The sequence below is a fragment of the Macrotis lagotis genome, chromosome 2, assembly GCF_037893015.1.
Source record: "Macrotis lagotis isolate mMagLag1 chromosome 2, bilby.v1.9.chrom.fasta, whole genome shotgun sequence".
NCBI lineage: Eukaryota > Metazoa > Chordata > Mammalia > Peramelemorphia > Peramelidae > Macrotis > Macrotis lagotis.
Genome location: NC_133659.1, coordinates 69,693,104 through 69,711,048, shown reverse-complemented (window position 1 = coordinate 69,711,048; position 17,945 = coordinate 69,693,104). Strand labels below are relative to the sequence as shown.

The 17,945-nt window shown below is 39.6% G+C and overlaps 1 pseudogene; it reads left to right on the top strand.

Annotated features, from left to right (window-relative positions):
* Positions 1-1,873: 1,873 nt before the first annotated feature.
* Positions 1,874-3,513, top strand: LOC141511043 (cytosol aminopeptidase pseudogene; annotated as a pseudogene).
* Positions 3,514-17,945: the final 14,432 nt, after the last annotated feature.

Sequence of the window (17,945 nt, the reverse complement as noted above, 5' to 3'; positions counted from 1 at the left end):
AGCAGACCCCTGGTTTTCATTTTTGAATGACCATCAATAAGCTTCAGGCTCTTCTTTTTCTTTTTTTGAGGTGGGGCATCTCTCATACTACTGTGATCATTCATTGATATTGTGCCAGAAGAGAATTTAGATGCCATTGAGATCAATCCTTTCATTTTGTAGTTGAGGAAACAGGGACACAGAAAAATTGAGTAACATATATAAGATTACACATGCAATAAGTGACAGAACTAGAATTCAAACCCAATAACTTCCAATCTATCACTCTGTTCACTAACTATTCTTCCAGAGGAGGAAAATAAAGAGAAAAACTGATGGAAAATGTCTAGATTCAACTAGAACAAGGGAACAATATGTTAATACCACAGTGAAAGTTTTATGAGTTTGAGTTTTTGCTTTTGATGAAGGCAATCAAGGCTAGGTGACTTGCTCAGGGTCACAGCTAATAAATGTCTGAGACCTAATTGGAACACAAGACTGCCTATATTCTAGGATGGGTACTCTATCCTCTGTACCACCTAAATGCCCTTGTTATTTTTTTGTAACAGACCTCAGAACTGGCCAAGATGGCAGAAAGAAGCCAGGTCCTGTGCTAAGGTCTCCTGATCTTCCCTCATAAACAATATGAAACAAATCTCTTAATGGAAATCCTATGGACAAAACCCAGACAGGGAAGCTAGAAAAACAACACGGACCTCAAGGTCTGTCTTCAGGGACTGGGGGGTGTGGTTGAGTGAAGAGTGCTGACAGTCAGTGGGGGAGGAGCCAGAGCAGGACTAATCTAAGATCAGCCTTGAGGGTTTTGCACTATGGGAACCACTTCCCTGTGGGAACCACTTTGCTCTGAGAAACAACCAGAGAGTGGAGGCATGGCAGTGGGACTGACAGTCTGGGATTTACATAAAGGGCTGAAGAGAAGGCTTCAGCCTCTATCACCCCCTACTGGATGGGAGGAGATGTTACATACAATAAGAAAAATCTTCAACACCCCCCTCCTAGCCACTCAGTGGGCAAAGCTTTCAGCATGACCTACTGGCCAGCTGGAGATAATACACTCATTGAGTAAAGCTTGTAGGGATCTCAATACCAAATCTCTGTGAACCATCCCCTCCCCCAACAAAAGATCTTAGGAAAATGAAGAAAGATCAGCGAAAAGGGGAGGGAACCATAGAAAAAATCCTAGAAGGAAAAAAACCCTAATTCAGAGAGAGATGTAGAACCCCTGAAGAGAATGTGATTTGGCCTCCAGCAAAGAAAGATTTCCTTGAAGAAATCAGGAAGGAGTTTAAAAATCAATTGGAAAATTTGGGAAAAGAAACCCAAGAGAAAATTAAGACCTTGTAACAAAAAAGAAAATCCTTAGAAAATACAATTGGACAAATGCAAAAAAGAAAATAATTCTCTCAAAATCTCCAATGATCAAAGGGAAAACTCTTACAAAAATAGAATTGACCAATTGGAAAAGGAGTTGTAAAAAGTAAATGAAGAAAATTCTCCCCTAAAAAAATGAATGGAATCTATGGAAACCAATGACTTCATGAGACAACAAGAATGTTTTAAATAAAACCAAAAAATTGAAAAAATAGAAGAAAATGTTAAACACCTCATCAGCAAAATCACTGACCTTGAGAATACATGGAGGAAAGATAGTCTAAAAATTATTGGTCTTTCTGAAAACACTGAAGAGAAAAAAATCTTGGACTTAATATTACAGGATTTAATTATGGAAATATGCCCTAATATTATGGAACCAGAGGGCAAAATGGTTATTGAAAAAAATACATCGGGTGCCCCCCTCCCCCCCCTGGCCCGGCCACCCCTGGCTACTGCTCCACTTGCCGGCTGGAGGGCAGGGAGCCGCTGCCCCCACAAAATGCAGCTCCCGCTGCCCCTTCCTGCACTGAGGCGACTAGGCACCCCGAAACCCTGCAGCCAAGGCCCTCGCGTGTTGGGGCTTCTCCGCTTCGCCTTCGCGTGTCGGGGCTTCTCCGCTTCGTCCTCGTGCAACCAGAGCAGAGCCATGACCAAGAGGCATTTATGCCAAAGAAAAGGATGCTGATGCTCTTCAGTTTACCAGAGCAGGAGACACATTTGATAAGCATGTATCTGGAAAACTGAGAGAACTTTTAGCCATATCTGGGCCTCCCCTGAAGACAGGCAAAACACGTATACTTTATGGTCTTCATCAGGACTTCCCCAGTGTTGTTGTAACTGGCCTGGGTAAAAAGACATCTGGGATAGATGAGCTGGAAGACTGGAATGAACCAAAGAAAACATCCGAGTTGCCATTGCAGCTGCATGCAGGCAACTTCAGGACTTAGAAATTACCTCTGTGGAAGTGGATCCCGGTGGAGATGCCCAAGCTGCTGCAGAGGAAGCTATTCTTGGTCTCTATGAATTTGATGAGCTCAAGCAAAAAAAAAAAAGACTGTAATTTCTGCTCAGCTCTATAGGAGTGGTGATGAAGCTTGGCACAAAGGACTTGTATTTGCTAAGGGGCAGAGCCTAGCCCAGTATTTGATGGAATCACCAGCCAATGAAATGACTACAACCAAATTTGCAGAAAAAGTTGAGCAGGAGCTCAAAAAGGTGAATAATAGCACAACGGTCCACATAAGGCCCAAATCTTGGATTGAGGATCAAGAAATTGGAGCCTTTTTAAGTGTGGCAAAAGGGTCCGATGAGCCACCAGTCTTCCTAGAAATCCACTATAAAGGCAGTCCAAATGCAGATGACCCACCAGTAGTATTTGTTGGAAAAGGAATTACCTTTGATAGTGGTGACATCTCAATCAAACCTTCTGCAAACATGGATCTCATGAGGGCTGACATGGGAGGGGCAGCAACAATCTGTTCAACCATCATCACAACAGCAACTCTAAACTTACCACTTAATCTTATTGGTTTGGCCCCACTTTGTGAAAATATGCCCAGTGGGAAGGCAAACAAGCCAGGAGATGTTGTTAGAGCCAAGAATGGGAAAACCATACAGGTTGATAATACAGATGCAGAGGGAAGACTCATACTATCTGATGCACTTTGTTATGCCCACACATTTAACCCTAAGGTTATAATAAATGCTGCAACATTAACAGGTGCCACGGACATAGCTTTGGGATCGGCTGCCACTGGAGTTTTTACCAATTCATCCTGGCTGTGGACTAAACTCTTTGAGGCAAGCACTGAAACAGGGGACCACATGTGGAGGATGCCTCTCTTTGAACATTATACAAGACAAATTGTAGATTGTCAACTTGCTGATATTAATAATATTGGGAAATACAGATCTGGGGGAGCTTGTACAGCTGCAGCATTCCTGAAGGAATTTGTAACTCATTCTAAATGGGCTCATTTGGATATAGCAGGAGTGATGACAAATAAAGATGAGGTTCCATATCTGAAGAAAGGAATGTCAGGAAGACCTACAAGGACCCTGGTAGAATTCCTAGTTAGAATGAGTAAAGACAATGAAAATTCTCAATGATCTTAAAATTCTTTTATTTCTTATATTAGATAGATAGTTAGATTAACAATCATTTTTTAAATGATGGCTTCCTAAACTTGGAATAAAATGAAACACATTTGTCTAGTATCATGAAGGAAACCATTTTAAATCATACAAATATTCAGTGTTGAAAGATTAACACATTTTTTTAAAAGAGGTTTACAAATTGATGTTGATTGCTTAAAAAAAAAGCCAGGATCACCTTTGAATTCATGTAATTTAAGAGGTAAAATGCTAATTATTTTTAGATTTGCTACAAGAAACCAACAAAGTTACTATGCACTGTTCTTAAGCAATAAACTCACCTTTGTATGCTTAAAAAAATACATCAAGGGTGGCTAGGTGGTGCAGTGGATGGAGAACTGGCTGTGGAGTCAAGAGCACCTGAGTTCAAATGTGGCCTCAGATACTTAATAATAACCTAGCTGTGTGACCTTGGGCAAGTCAGTTAACACCATTGCCTTGCAAAATCTTTTTAAAAAGAAGGAAAAAATACATCAATCCCCTCTGGAAAGGAATCCCCAAATGAAAACACCAAGCAATATTGTAGACAAATTCTAGAATTATCAGATAAAAGAGAAAATCCTGCAAGCAGCTAGAAAGAAACAATTTAAATACCAAGGAGCCACAGTAAGGATTACACAGGACCTGGTAGCATCAATATTAAGGAATCAAAGGGTCTGGAATTTAATGTTCAGAAAAGCAAGGGAGCTTGGAATGCAGTTAAGAATCCACCATCTGACAAAGCTAAGCCTTCTCTTCCAGGGCAAAAGATGGACATTTAATGAAATAAGAGACTTAAAACTTTTCCTGATGAAAAGACCAGAACTCAATAGAAAATTTGCACTTCAAATAGGAGACTCAAAAGATACATTAAAAGGTAAAATTTTTAAAAGGGGGGGAGGGGAAAAACTATTATCAAATAAGATGAAATAGGTGATATCCCTACCTGGTAGAAAGTCTTTAACAACTCTTGAGAACTGTGACTCTATTAGAGAGAATTTAATTGGCCAGAAGAGATAGATATGCATGACTTATTTGAGAAATTGTTATTCATTAAGATGAAACTGGATATATCCTTACCTGGGAGAAAGACTCTAATAACTCTTAATAATTATAATTCTTGTAGAGAACATAGCCAGAAGTGATGGAAACTCAAGACCTTTCTGTGACTCACATAGAATTATTTAAAAACAATACCTCCTTAAAAAGGGGAGCAGTAAAGAGAAGGGAGGATGGAGGAGACTGAATGGGGTAAATTACAATATATTAAGATGTACAAAGAAACTTATTGCAATAGAGGGAAAGAAAGGAGGAGGTGAGAACCACCTGAATCTTACTCTCATCAGATTGTCTTTAAGTTAACATAAACACATTCAGTTAAGTTAAGAAACTTATCTTACCTTTAAAGTCTTAAAAGGGGGAAAGGGGGGGGGGAGGAAAGGGGGATCAACAGAAGGAAGTGAAGGAAGAAGGGGCAAAGGGAAAGGGAGAAAAAAGGGGAGAGGGGTCAGATATAGGAGGTCAAACACACTGAAGGTGGTGGTATTCAGAAACAAAACACTGGGGAATATGGATAAAGGGGAAAAGGGTAGAATACAAACAGAGGGAAGATAACTTGGAGGGCAATAAAGAGTTAGTAATTATAACTTTGAATGTGAATGGGATGAACTCTCCCTTAAGCAAATAGCAGAGTGGATTAAAAAACAATCCTACAATATGCTGCTTACAAGAAACTCATCTGAAGCAAAGAGATACATAATACAGTAAAGGTAAAAGGTTGAAGCAAATTATATTTTGCATCAGCTGAAGTGAAAAAAGCAGTGGTAGCAATCCTTATCTCAGACAAAGCAGCTGCAAAAATAGATAGCATTAAAAGAGATAAGGAAGGAAACTATATCCTCCTAAAAGGTACCATAGACAATAAAGTAATTTCAATACTAAGTATGTATGCACCAAGTGGTATAGCATTCAAATGCTTAGAGGGCAAGTTGAAGGAGTTACAGGAAGACATGTACTAGTGGGAGACCTCAACCTCCTGCTCTCAGATTTAGACAGATTTAACCACAAAATAAACAAGAAAGAAGTTAAGGAGGTAAATAGATTGTTAGAAAACCTAGACATGATAGACTTATGGAAGAAACTGAAAGGGGACAGAAAGGAATATACTTTATTTTCTGCAGTACATGGAACTTACACAAAAAATTGACCATGTACTAGGGCATAAAAACTTAATAATCAAATGCAATAAGGTAGAAATAGTGAATACATCTTCTTCAGATCTTAATGCAATAAAAATCACACGCAATATTGGGCAAGGGAGATATAGACCTAAAACTAATTGGAAACTAAATAGCCTCATTTTAAAGAATGAGTAGATCAAACAACAAATTATAGAAAGAATTCATTATTTCAGCCTAGATAATGACAATAATGAAACATCATGCCAAAACCTATGGGATACATAGGCAGCTGTCAGGGGATACATTATATCTTTAAATGCTTACATCAATAAATTACAGAAAGAAGAAATCAATGAACTAAATATGCAATTAAAAAATTAGAGAAAGAACAAATTAAAAATCCCAAATAAATATCAAATTGGAAATTCTAAAATTTAAAGGGGATATTAATAAAATTGAAAGTAAGCAAACTATTGCACTAATAAATAAAATCAAGAGTTGGTTTTATGAAAATAACAATAAAATTGATAAATCTTGGACAATTTGATAAAAAAAAAAGAAGAAAGCCAAATTGCTAGTATCATAAGTGAAAAAGGTGAACTTACCACCAATGAGGAGGAAATTAAAGTAATAATTTGGAATTATTTTACCCAATTAAAGTTGATAATCAAAGTGAAATGGATGAATATTTACAAAAAATGTAAGTTGCCTAGGTTAAATGAAGAGGAAATTAAACACCTAAATAACCCTATCTCAGAAAAAGAAATTCAACAGGCCATTATTGAACTCCCTAAGAAAAAAGTCTCCAGGGCCAGATGAATTCACAAGTGAATTTAAGGAACATTTGGTTTCAGTTCTATATAAACTCTTTGGAAAGATAGGTGAAGACGAAATTCTGCCTAACTCTTTCTATGACATCAATATAGTACTGATACCTGAACCAGGAAGAATTAAAACAGAGAAAGAACATCATAGACCTATTTCCCTGATCAATATAGATGCAAAAATCTTAGCAAAACGATTTTAACAAGTTATCACTAGGATAATACATTATGACCAAGTAGGATTTATCCCAGGTAGCAGGGTTGGTTCAATATTAGGAAAACTGTTAGTATACTCAATTATATCAATAACAAACTGCCCCGACCCGCGGGGCAGAAAAGTGGGGTGTCGAGGAGGACCCAGCCTGAAATGGAATGGGTGAGAATAAGGAGAGTGAGACCCAAGGATGGTGGATAAGGTCTGAGTTTATTTGAGAAAAATACCTGCTTATATTTTGTAGAGAAGGAACAAGGGGATTAGCTTAGGGGTGGAGTTGGTATGCCTTGGCCTGAGAGAAGGGATAGTCTGTGGTCAGTTTGTTCTTGATAATGGAGGGTGACCTTCCTTTATCTTGGCCCTTAGTATGCCTGGAATTTTGTTTGCTCCTTTTATCTTATCTGACAGGGGGCTTCTTGGCTCCTGGTATGTCTGGAATTTATTTGCTCTTTTTATGGGGGCTTCTTGGCCCCTGGCATGTCCCCCTTTTTTATTTTAAATTTATGGGCAGGATCCCTGTCTTAGGCTGTGCAACTTGGTTTTCATGCTTGGTATCCTTGACCAGGAGGGGACCTTAGCAAGGTCCTTGTTATCTCCTGTAGGATCTGATGTTCCCAAGTCATGGAGTTGCACTAAATCCCGTCATTGGGTATCACTGCAGCCCTTAGGGGGTGTCTTTCCTTGAGCAGATGCGTGCATACCAAGGTGGGCGAGGTGTAAGAGCAGCGAACCTCAAGGGTTCCATTTGGGGGTCCTCACAGGACCCTTGGCTTTTCAATTGGTGATATAAGACCGAAACTGGTTTTCCAAGGGCTGAGTCAATTTGGGATTTGATAAAGTTGGTCAGTCTCCTGAAGGCCCATGGTCCAAAAGAAATTAGAATTAGGAAGCCAATTAATGGGCCTAGAAGGCTTGGGAGCAGAGTAGAGAGCCAGGGGGATGTGGAAAACCAATTTTTATACCATCCCTCACCTTTCTCTCTCTCCCTTTTTCTTTTTTCCAGGCTATCCTTAACCCTTTGCAGACTGTCTTCTACCAGGCCAAGTTTATCCTTAAAAAAACAGCATTCTTCCTTTAGTGCCGCGCAGAGTCCCCCCGTTGTAAAAATAACAAATCAAGACTGCGTCTATTTTGTAATGCTACTTCAGCTAGAGAGGCAACAGAATCTTTTAGGTGTTCTAACCCTGCTTGAAGTTCTGAGAGATCCTTATCAATAGCGGCGCTAAGCTGGGTGTACTGTGCATTGGAGGAGACTAAGGAGGCAATACCTGTACCAGAGCCAACAAACCCAAGTCCAATCAGGACCTCGAGTGTAACCGCTGTCAGGGGTTCTCTCTTGTCTCTGATAAGGGTACCCCTTCCATGTTCCCAAAACTGGAGGAATTCCTCCGGGTAGTGGACAGTTAGGTGAGGAAAAAGGGAGACAAGAACACAATAGTCCTTTTTCTCAAGGAATTGTTTGGTGTCCACAAAGGTGGTTAGTCCTGACGAGCAGGCAAGATAGGTATTAGGAGGAGCTACAGCATATCTATAGGAAGTATTAATAAGGGTACTTTGGTTACATACTGTGTCTAGCTGAAGAGGGGGGAGCATTTGCGGGCCAAGGAGACAATTTCCCTGACCGGAGATTTTTGCAAGAGTGAGGCCTTGGGATTCCCCAGTGCCCCATCTGAGATCATCTGTTCTGTTGGAGTGTGTGATGTTCCCAAATTGAGCAATACCTTCATAGAAGGGCGGGGAAGAGGAATAGCAGATCCAGCATTCTTCCAATGAAGAATTCTGTATCTGGGTCAAAGCTTGTACAGAGGCATTAATGAGGTGATCCAGTACCCAGTTCCTGTCGTCTCACAATCCCATTTTTACAATAGAAGTCCCCTGTTCTACCACATTGTGGGGCTGATGAGCGATGGTATCCCGGGCAAACATAAAAGGAGAGGGTCCCAAGCCTCTCTTTTCTATCTTGAGAGCCACAGCCTGTCATGCGATCATCGGACCCCCATACTGCGTCCCATCCACTGTTCCATTCGGATAATCGACAAAGATCTGGGTACAGGGGAAGCCAGGGTGTCATGGAGTCAACTTTCGAGGTAGTCCAGATGCAGAATCCTTGAGCATCTTCGACTGACCCAAGTGTAGTTAAGTAGTTGGTATGAGCAGGACAGTGGAAGGAGCAGGCACAGGACAAGTGCCTCCATGCTGGATCTTTTATCTACAAGAGAGCACAGAGGGGGATTCCTCAGGGGGTTCCCTGGGTGGATTATGTGATTTTACTAGACGCTCAGGTAGCCATCTAGCATTTTGAGCTGATGAATCATAAATACAGGCATGTCCTTTACCCCAGGAAAGGACTGGGTCAGGTCCTTGCCATTTGTTGGAGATGGGATCTCTCCACATAGCCTGTGCATAGTTGTGTTCAGTAGTGGAATGCCAAAGTGTTCAGTAGTGGAATGCCAAAGGCGATCTGCTGCAGATTTGGCATTAGCATCAAGGGAGAGGAAATTGAGGACAAAGAGGGCATGGTTAAGAATAGTTTTAGCATTGTTAATCTTGGGGTAGAGTGTCTCTGACCCTTTCTGTAATTTAGTAATCATGTTTTTGAGCGTTTGGTGGGCTCTTTCTACAATGCCCTGTCCTTGAGGGTTTTTTCATAAGCTCCCTTAGAAGTTTTATAGGTAGTTGAAGCAATGGTTTGACAACGATCAAAAAATTCAGCCTTCCAGGTGAGGAACTGTCCTCGTGTAAGTACTGCCTGGACGACCCTGAGCCATTCGGAGGGGAGAAGATATCCTCCACGGGAGATGGCTTCTAGTGAGAGAGTAAAGGGGGCATTAGGCCCCAGGGGCAGGAAGGCAGGGGCGGTTAGGTATGGAGGGGGAGCGGAGGCTAGGGGCCAGTCTGGGTTATTATATCTAGCAGCTTCTTCCTCAAGTTCTGCCTCATCGCCTGGGTCTGGAGGCTCTGAATCTGGGTCCATCTCTGGACTGGACTGGAGATTCTTATTTCTTGTAAACACTGGGCAGGTTATGGGCTCCTCTGCTGGTGTTATCTCAGAAGGGAGAGGAGGATAGAGGGATTTGCTTGGGGGGATTTCAATAGCTGCTGAGGGAGATCTAGCTGGAGTTTTAGGGGGTTTCGCTTCCTCTTCTTTCAAAGACTTTATAGAGGCTGTACGCGAAAGAGGGCGAAGGCAGGACTCTGCAACTGAAAGAAGCTGTTTTTTTGTGGGGTCCCTGGTTGCGCTTTCCACTATGTCTCTTATAAGACCCCAGTAAGAAAGGGCTGAAACAGGGACGGCATCGGGTCCTTCTATTTTCAATTTCTGATTAAGATCTCTTCCTACTTTCTGCCATTTGCCTGGGTGGATCTCAGGTCCTGTTACCAGAAACCATGGGCATACTTCATCTATAAAAAGGAAGAATCTAACAAGATCCTTTTTCTTTACTTTAACTCTCCTGTCTTTAAGTGCCAGTTTAAGGTCCCCTATAAAGACCTGTTATTTAGACAGCTTGGAACCCATGAGAAAAGAATGAGGCAGACGTCACTTACCTGTTCGTGGGGCTCTCCGGAGCGATCAGAGGGGGTCGCGATCAGAGGGGGTCGCGACGATTCTTCTTTACGGGGTCTGCCTGGCAAGAGTCCGTGCCTCGAGCCGCACGATGGGCGCCACGTGCCCCGACCCGCGGGGCAGAAAAGTGGGGTGTCAAGGAGGACCCAGCCTGAAATGGAATGGGTGAGAATAAGGAGAGTGAGACCCAAGGATGGTGGATAAGGTCTGAGTTTATTTGAGAAAAATACCTGCTTATATTTTGTAGAGAAGGAACAAGGGGATTAGCTTAGGGGTGGAGTTGGTATGCCTTGGCCTGAGAGAAGGGATAGTCTGTGGTCAGTTTGTTCTTGATAATGGAGGGTGACCTTCCTTTATCTTGGCCCTTAGTATGCCTGGAATTTTGTTTGCTCCTTTTATCTTATCTGACAGGGGGCTTCTTGGCTCCTGGTATGTCTGGAATTTATTTGCTCTTTTTATGGGGGCTTCTTGGCCCCTGGCAACAAACCTATCAAGAATCATATGATTTTATTCAATAGATACTGAAAAAGCTTTTGACAAAATACAGCACCCATTCCTACTAAAAACATTAAAAACACTAGACAACATAGGAATAAATGGATTGTTCCTTAGAATAATAAGCAGTATCTATCTGAAACCATCAACAAGTAATATATGCAATGGGGATAGGCTAGAGGCATTCCCAATAAGATCAGTGGTGAAACAAGGATAGCCATTATCACTACTACTATTCAATATCATATTAGAAGTGTTAGCTTCAGCAATAAGAGAAGAAAAAGTAATTGAAGGAATTAAAGGAAGAGACAAAATTCTCACTCTTTGCAGATGACATGATGGTATACCTAGAGAATCCAAAAAAAATCTTACACAAAAAACTACAAAAAATAATTAGTAACTCTAGCAAAGTCTCAGGATATAAAACAAACCCTCATAAATCCTAAATATTTCTATATATATGACTAGCAAGCTGCAGCAGAAAGAGCTAGAAAGAGAAATTCCATTCAAAGCAACTTCAAACAACATAAAATACTTGTAAGTCTACCTGCCAAGGCAGACTCAGAAACTTTTTGAAAAGAATTACAAAATACTTCTCACACAAATAAAATCAGATTTAAGTACCTGGGCAAATATCAATTGATCATGCATAGGTCAAATTAACATAATAAAAATGAAAAAATTAAACTATTTGTTTAGTGCCCTACCAATCCAAATTCCAAAAAAATTATTTTATTGAGTTAGAAAAATTCATATAAAAAAATAAAAATTTGAGAACTTCCCAGGATTTAATAAAAAAAAGTGTAAAAGAAGGTGGCTTAGTCCTGTCAGATCTAAAATTATATTACAAAGCATCAATCATCAAAACTGTCTGGTATTGGCTAAAAAATAGAGTGGGGGGGAGCAGTGGAATAGACTGGGTGCAATAGCAGAAAATGATTATAGTAATCTGCTGTTTGATAAACCCAAAGAGTCCAGCTATTGGAATAAAAATTCTCTCTTCAATAAAAACTGTTGGGAAAATTGGACATTGGTATGGCAAAAACTTGGATTAGACCAACACCTGATACCCTATACCAAGATAAGATCAAAATGGATACAGGATTTAGACATAAAAAAATATTATAAGTAAAATAGGATATCAAGGAGTAGTTTACCTGTAAGTTCTATGGAAAGGGAATCAGTTTATGACCAAGGAAGAGATGGAGAACATCATTAAAAACAAACTAGATAATTTTGATTACACTAAATTAAAAAGCTTTTGCACAGACAAAACCACTGTAACCAAGATCAAAAGAAATGTAGTAAATTGGGAAACATTTTTTATGACTAGTGTTTCTGACAAAGGACTTATTTCTAAAATATACAGAGAACTGAGTCAAATTTAAAAAAAAGCAAGCCATTCCCCAATAGACAAATTGTCAAAGGATATGCAAAGGAAATCAAAGCAATCCATAATCATATGAAAAATTGCTGTAAATCACTAATTATTAGAGAATTGCAGATTAAAACTTATCTGAGGTACTACCTCACGCCCCTCAGATTGGCCAATATGGCTAGAAAGGACAATGATAAATATTGGAAAGGATGTGGAAATTCTGGGACACTGATATAGTGTTGGTGGAGCTGTGAATGTATCCAACCTTTCTGGAGAGCAATTTGGAATTATGCCCAAAGGGCAACAAAAATGTGCAAACCCTTTGTTCCAGAAATATCACTACTGGGTCTATACCCTGAAGTGATTATGAAAAAGGGTAAAAACATCACCTGTACAAAAATGTTCATAGCAGTTCTGTTTGTGGTGGCAAAGAAATGGAAACTGAGAGAATGTCCATAAATTGGGGAATGACTTAACAAACCGTGGTAGATGTATGTGATGGATCACTATTTTTCTATTAGAAACCAGGAGGGATGGGAATTCAGGGAAGCCTGGAAAGACTTGCATGAACTGATGCTGAGCAAGATGAGCAGAACCAGAAAAACATTATACACCCTAACAGCAACATGGGAGTGATGATCAATCTTAATGGACTTGCTTCATACCTACAGGGCAGCAAGCAGGCACAATCGTGGAGTTTGAATAAAGACCAAGGACTATTGCATTTAATCTTTTTAAAATGTTGTCTTATTATGTAATTCTGCTATATCTCATACTATATGTTTCTTTCTTAAGGATATGATTTTTCTCTCATCACATTGGACTTAGATCAATCCATACTATGGGAATGATGTAAAGACTAGCAGACTGCCTTCTGTGGGGAAAGGAAGCAAGAAGAGGGAAAAATTGTAAAACTAAAAATAAATTAAACCTTTCTTTATTTAAAAAAAAGACCTCAAAACTGAAAAAGATTGGAAGAGTATTTCTGCTATCAGTTCATTAAAGAATTTCCAAGGACCAGGGCTGGAACAAAAATAACATAGAATGTCCTATTGCTGTGTCCATTCCCTAAGTTTCTCCTGCTTCCTGTGCAGTTTCTAACCTGGATTTGAAGGAAGGATAGATGGAAATGCTAGGTGAGAAACTTTCCCTCCCCTCCACATTTCTATAAAAAGTCTGTATAAAAAGTTCATCTATAATCACATAAACAGAGCCAGCACCACCTGTGCAATAGGCTGGCAAAAGGAGTCAGAATAGAGAACAAATGAGTCAAAGTTTGAAATTAAGTAGTTGTTTCCAGATCAGCAAACCCTGATAACAGAAATTTGGGGATATTTAAAGCCTGGGCTGAAATTATCAAACTCAAGATCTTTTACACTACAGGGTGGGCTCTCCCAGAAATGAACATGAACCCTATGTTTAAAGAGAAAAAAAAGGGATATGTCTAAAATTTACAGCTTGGTCACCTTAACTTCTGTACCTGCAAAGACTACAATCATCCATCAATCCATTAATAAAACACTAGGATCACAAGGTCTTGGAAAATAGTCAACATGGCTTGGCAAAGTGTAAATCAGTTCAGACTCATCTAATATCTTTCTAGAACAGTTTGCTAAATTTTATTGATGTAAAAGGAAACAAGAGATATAATAGATCTTGGTTTCAGTGGGATTTTGATTCTGTTCTTGGAAGACATGCACATAAATAAAACCAGGAAAACATAATTTTAAAAATGTATCATAAAGTAAATGCTAAAGTGGCTAGAAGGTGGGGCCTGAAAAATTGACTACTCTTTTTGTTCAGTAGTGTATAGCTAGCTATATATCACTGGAAGAAGAAAAAAAATTCTCTCTCCTGATTTTTTTCAACAAGGGAGAGAAGGGGAAGCAAGTACAGTCTGGCAAGAGAAATTGAGGGTAATTCATAGAGAGGGTGTGTGTATGCAGGGAGGAGTGGTATGTGTGATGTGTGATGTGTGTGTGTGTGTGTGTGTGTGTGTGTGTGTGTGTGTGTGAGAGAGAGAGAGAGAGAGAGAGAGAGAGGATAATATAATTATCACATTATTTTATCCTCACTACTTTGGAAAGTAGTTATTAATATTATCCCTGTTTTACAGAGAAGGAAACTCAGGTAGAGGTTAAGTGACTTGTACATGATTAGTATAACTAGAAAGTGTCTATAGTGAAGACACTTGCCCCTTGCCCCTTATCAGGTTCTTGGGATTAAGCTGGGTGTAGAAATGCTTTTATGGGTTTTTTTGTGGTTCTTCAGTCATTTCAATCATGTCCAATATTTCATGAACCCCTTTGATATTTTCCTAGCAAAGTTTTACAAATGAGGAAACTGAGTCAAACAGGATTAAGTGACTAACCTAGGGTCACACAGTTAGTTAGTTTTGGACTCAGATCTTCCTGACTCCAGGTCAGTGCTCTATTCACTGTGCCACCTAACTGCCTGTAAGACTTCATGGCCTATCTCTCAAAACCTCAATTGGTCAAATGGAAAGCTCTTACAAAAGTAGAATTGTCCAACTGGCAAAGGAGTTGCAAAAGGTTAATGAAGAAAACTCCACCCTAAAAAAGAATGACTTCATGAGACAGCAAGAGCCAGTTAAAAAAAAATCAAAAAATAGGAAAAATAGAAGAAAATGTAAAATACCTAATCAGCAAAACCACTGACCTCAAAAAAATAGGTCGAGGAGGGGCAACCTGAGAATTATTGGACTTCTTGAAAACATTGAAGAGAAAAAAAAAAGTCTGGACTTAATATTACAGGAATTAGTGTTGGAAAATTGCCCTGATGTCATGAAACCAGAGGGCAAAGTAGTTATTGAAAGAATATATTGATGCCTTCCAGAAAAAAATCCTAAAATGAAAACACCAAGGAATGCTGTGGCCAAATTCCAGAAATATCAGATAAAAGAGAAAATCCTGCAAGCAGCCTGAAAGAAACAATTTAAATATCAAGGAGTCACAGTTAGGATTACTCAGGACCTGGCTGCATCAACATTAAGGGATTGAAGGACCTGGAATAAGATATTTTGAAGAGCAAGGGAGCTTGGAATGCAGCCAAGAATCCACTATCCTGCAAAGCTGAGCCTTCTCTTCCAGGGAAAAAGATGGACATTTAACAAAATGGGAGAATTCCAAAAATTTCTGATGAAAAGACCAGAGCTAAATAGAAAAATGTGGACATCAATCAGGAGGTTCAAGAGACACATGAAAAAGGTAAAAAAAAAAAGGGGGGGGTGGTAAAAGAAAAAAAAACTGCTGTCCAATAAGTTGAAACTGGCTATATCCCAGCATGGGGAAAAAGATTCTCATAAATCTTGAGAACTGTAACTCTAACAGAGAATATACCTAGTCAGAAGTGATAGACATTCATGACCTATCCATGAGACTGCTATCCAATGGGATGTAACTGGCTTTAACCTCACTTGGGAGAAAGACTCTAATAACTCTCAAGAATTTTAACTCTATTAGATAGAATGTACTTAGCTAGAAGTGACAAATACTCAGAATTTTCTATGACTCAGATAGAATGATCTAAAAATCACTACCTCCTTAAAAAGGGGGACAAGAAGGAAATGGGAGGAGGGAGGGGATTGAATGGGGTAAATCTCATTACACTAAGAGGTACACAATACCTGTGGTTATAGAGGGGAAGAAGGGAGGAGATGAGAAACACCTGAATCTTCTTCTCATGAGACTTGGCTTAAAGTCAACTTACACATATTTAGTTAACTTAAAAAATATCTAACCTTTCAAGTATTAAAAGGGGGGAAAGGGGAGGTGGGATGGAGAAAGGGAGGGGGAGTGGGGGGAAAAAAGGGGAACTAACAAAGGGAAGGGAAAAGGGAAAAGGGAAAGGGGAAAGAAAGGGGAGGGGGTGATATAGGAGGGCAAACACACTGAAGGAGGTAATATTCAAAAACAAAATACTGGGGAATACAGATAAGTGGGGAAGGGGGAAATATTCAAACAGAGGGAAGCTAGCATGTAGGGGGTATTGCAGGGCAAATGGGACTGGGTGGTCTGCCTGGGGCCACACAGCTGGGTGATTGTTGGGTGTCTGTGGCCAGATTTGGACCCAGTGCTCCTGGCTCAAGGGTCAGGAATCTATCTGCCACCCAGCTGCCCCTACTATTATTATTATTACTATTTTTATTTTATTTTGGGTCTTTTGTGGGGGGTTGTAGGGCAATGGGGTTGGGGTGGCTTGCATGGGGGTTTTTATGTCCTAGTACATGGTCAATTTTTTTTGTATAAGTGCCATGTACTGCAAAGAAAAAGATATATTCCTTTCTATCCCCATTCAATTACCTCTATAAGTCTATCATATCTAGGTTTTCTAACAATCTATTTGCCTCCTTGACTTCTTTCTTGTTTATTTTATTGATTTATTTACCTAAATCTGAGAACCAGAGGTTGAGTTCTCCCACTAGTAGGGTTTTGCAGTCTATGTCTTCCTGTAGTTCTTTCAGCTTCTCCTCTAAAAATCTGGATACTACCCCACTGGGTGGATACATATTCAGTATTGAAATCACTTTATTATCTATGGTACCTTTTAGGAGGATATAGTTTCCTTCCTTGTCTCTTTTAATGCTATTTATTTTTGCAACTGCTTTGTCTGAGATAAGGATTACCACCCCTGCTTTTTTCACTTCAGCTGAAGCAAAATATATTTTGCTCCAATCTTTCACCTTTACTCTCCATGTAGATCTCTGCTTCAGATGAGCTTCTTGTAAACAGTATATTGTATGATTCTGTTTTTTAATCCACTCTGCTATTTCCTTATGTTTTAAGGGAGAATTCATCCATTCACATTCAAAGTTATAATTACTAACTCTTTATTGCCCTCCATGTCTCCCCTCTGTATTTTCCCCTTTATCCATATTCCCCAGTATTTTGTTTCTGAATACCACCACCTTCAGTGTATTTGCTCTCCCACATCCACCCCTCTCCCCATTCTTTCCTCTTTCCCCTTTTCCCTTTTCCCTTCCTATCTTTCTATTAGTTCCCATTTTTCTCCCCCTCCCTATCTCTGTCACCCCTCCCTTTTTCCTCTCCTAATACTTGAAAGGTAAGATGTTTTTTAAGTTAATTGAGTAAGTTAACTTTAAGCCAAGTTTCATGAAAGGAAGATTCAGTTGTTTCTCATCTCCTCCCTTCTTCCCCTCTATTACCTTAGTCTTTTGTACCTCTTAATGTAATGAGATTTACCCCATTCAATCCCCTCCCTCCTCCTGTCTCCTTCTTGTCCTCCTATTTAAGGAGGAAGTGTTTTTAAATCATAGAAAATCCTGAGTATCCATCACTTCTGGCTAAGCATATTGTCTCTAAAAGAGTTACAGTTCTTGAGAGTTATTAGAGTCTTTCTCCCAAGCAGGGATATAGACAGTTTTGTTCCATTGGGTACCATTCTCATGAATAATTCATGAGTGTCCATCATTTCTGGCTAAGTATATTCTCTTTGACAGAGTTACAATTTTTAAGGGTTGTGAGACTTTTTCCCATGCTGGGATATAGCCAGTTTCATCTTATTGGATAGCAATTTTTTTCTTTATCCCTTCTTTTTTTTAACCTTTTCATGTGTCTCTTGTACCTCCTATTTGACATCCAAATTTTCTATTTAGCTGTTTTTTTCATCAGGAATTGTTGGAAGTCTTCCATTTCATTAAATGTCCATCTTTTCCCCTGAAAGAGAAGGCTCAGCTTTGCAGGATAGTGGATTCTTTGCTGCATTCCAAGCTCCCTTGCTCTTTGGAATATCTTGTTCCAGG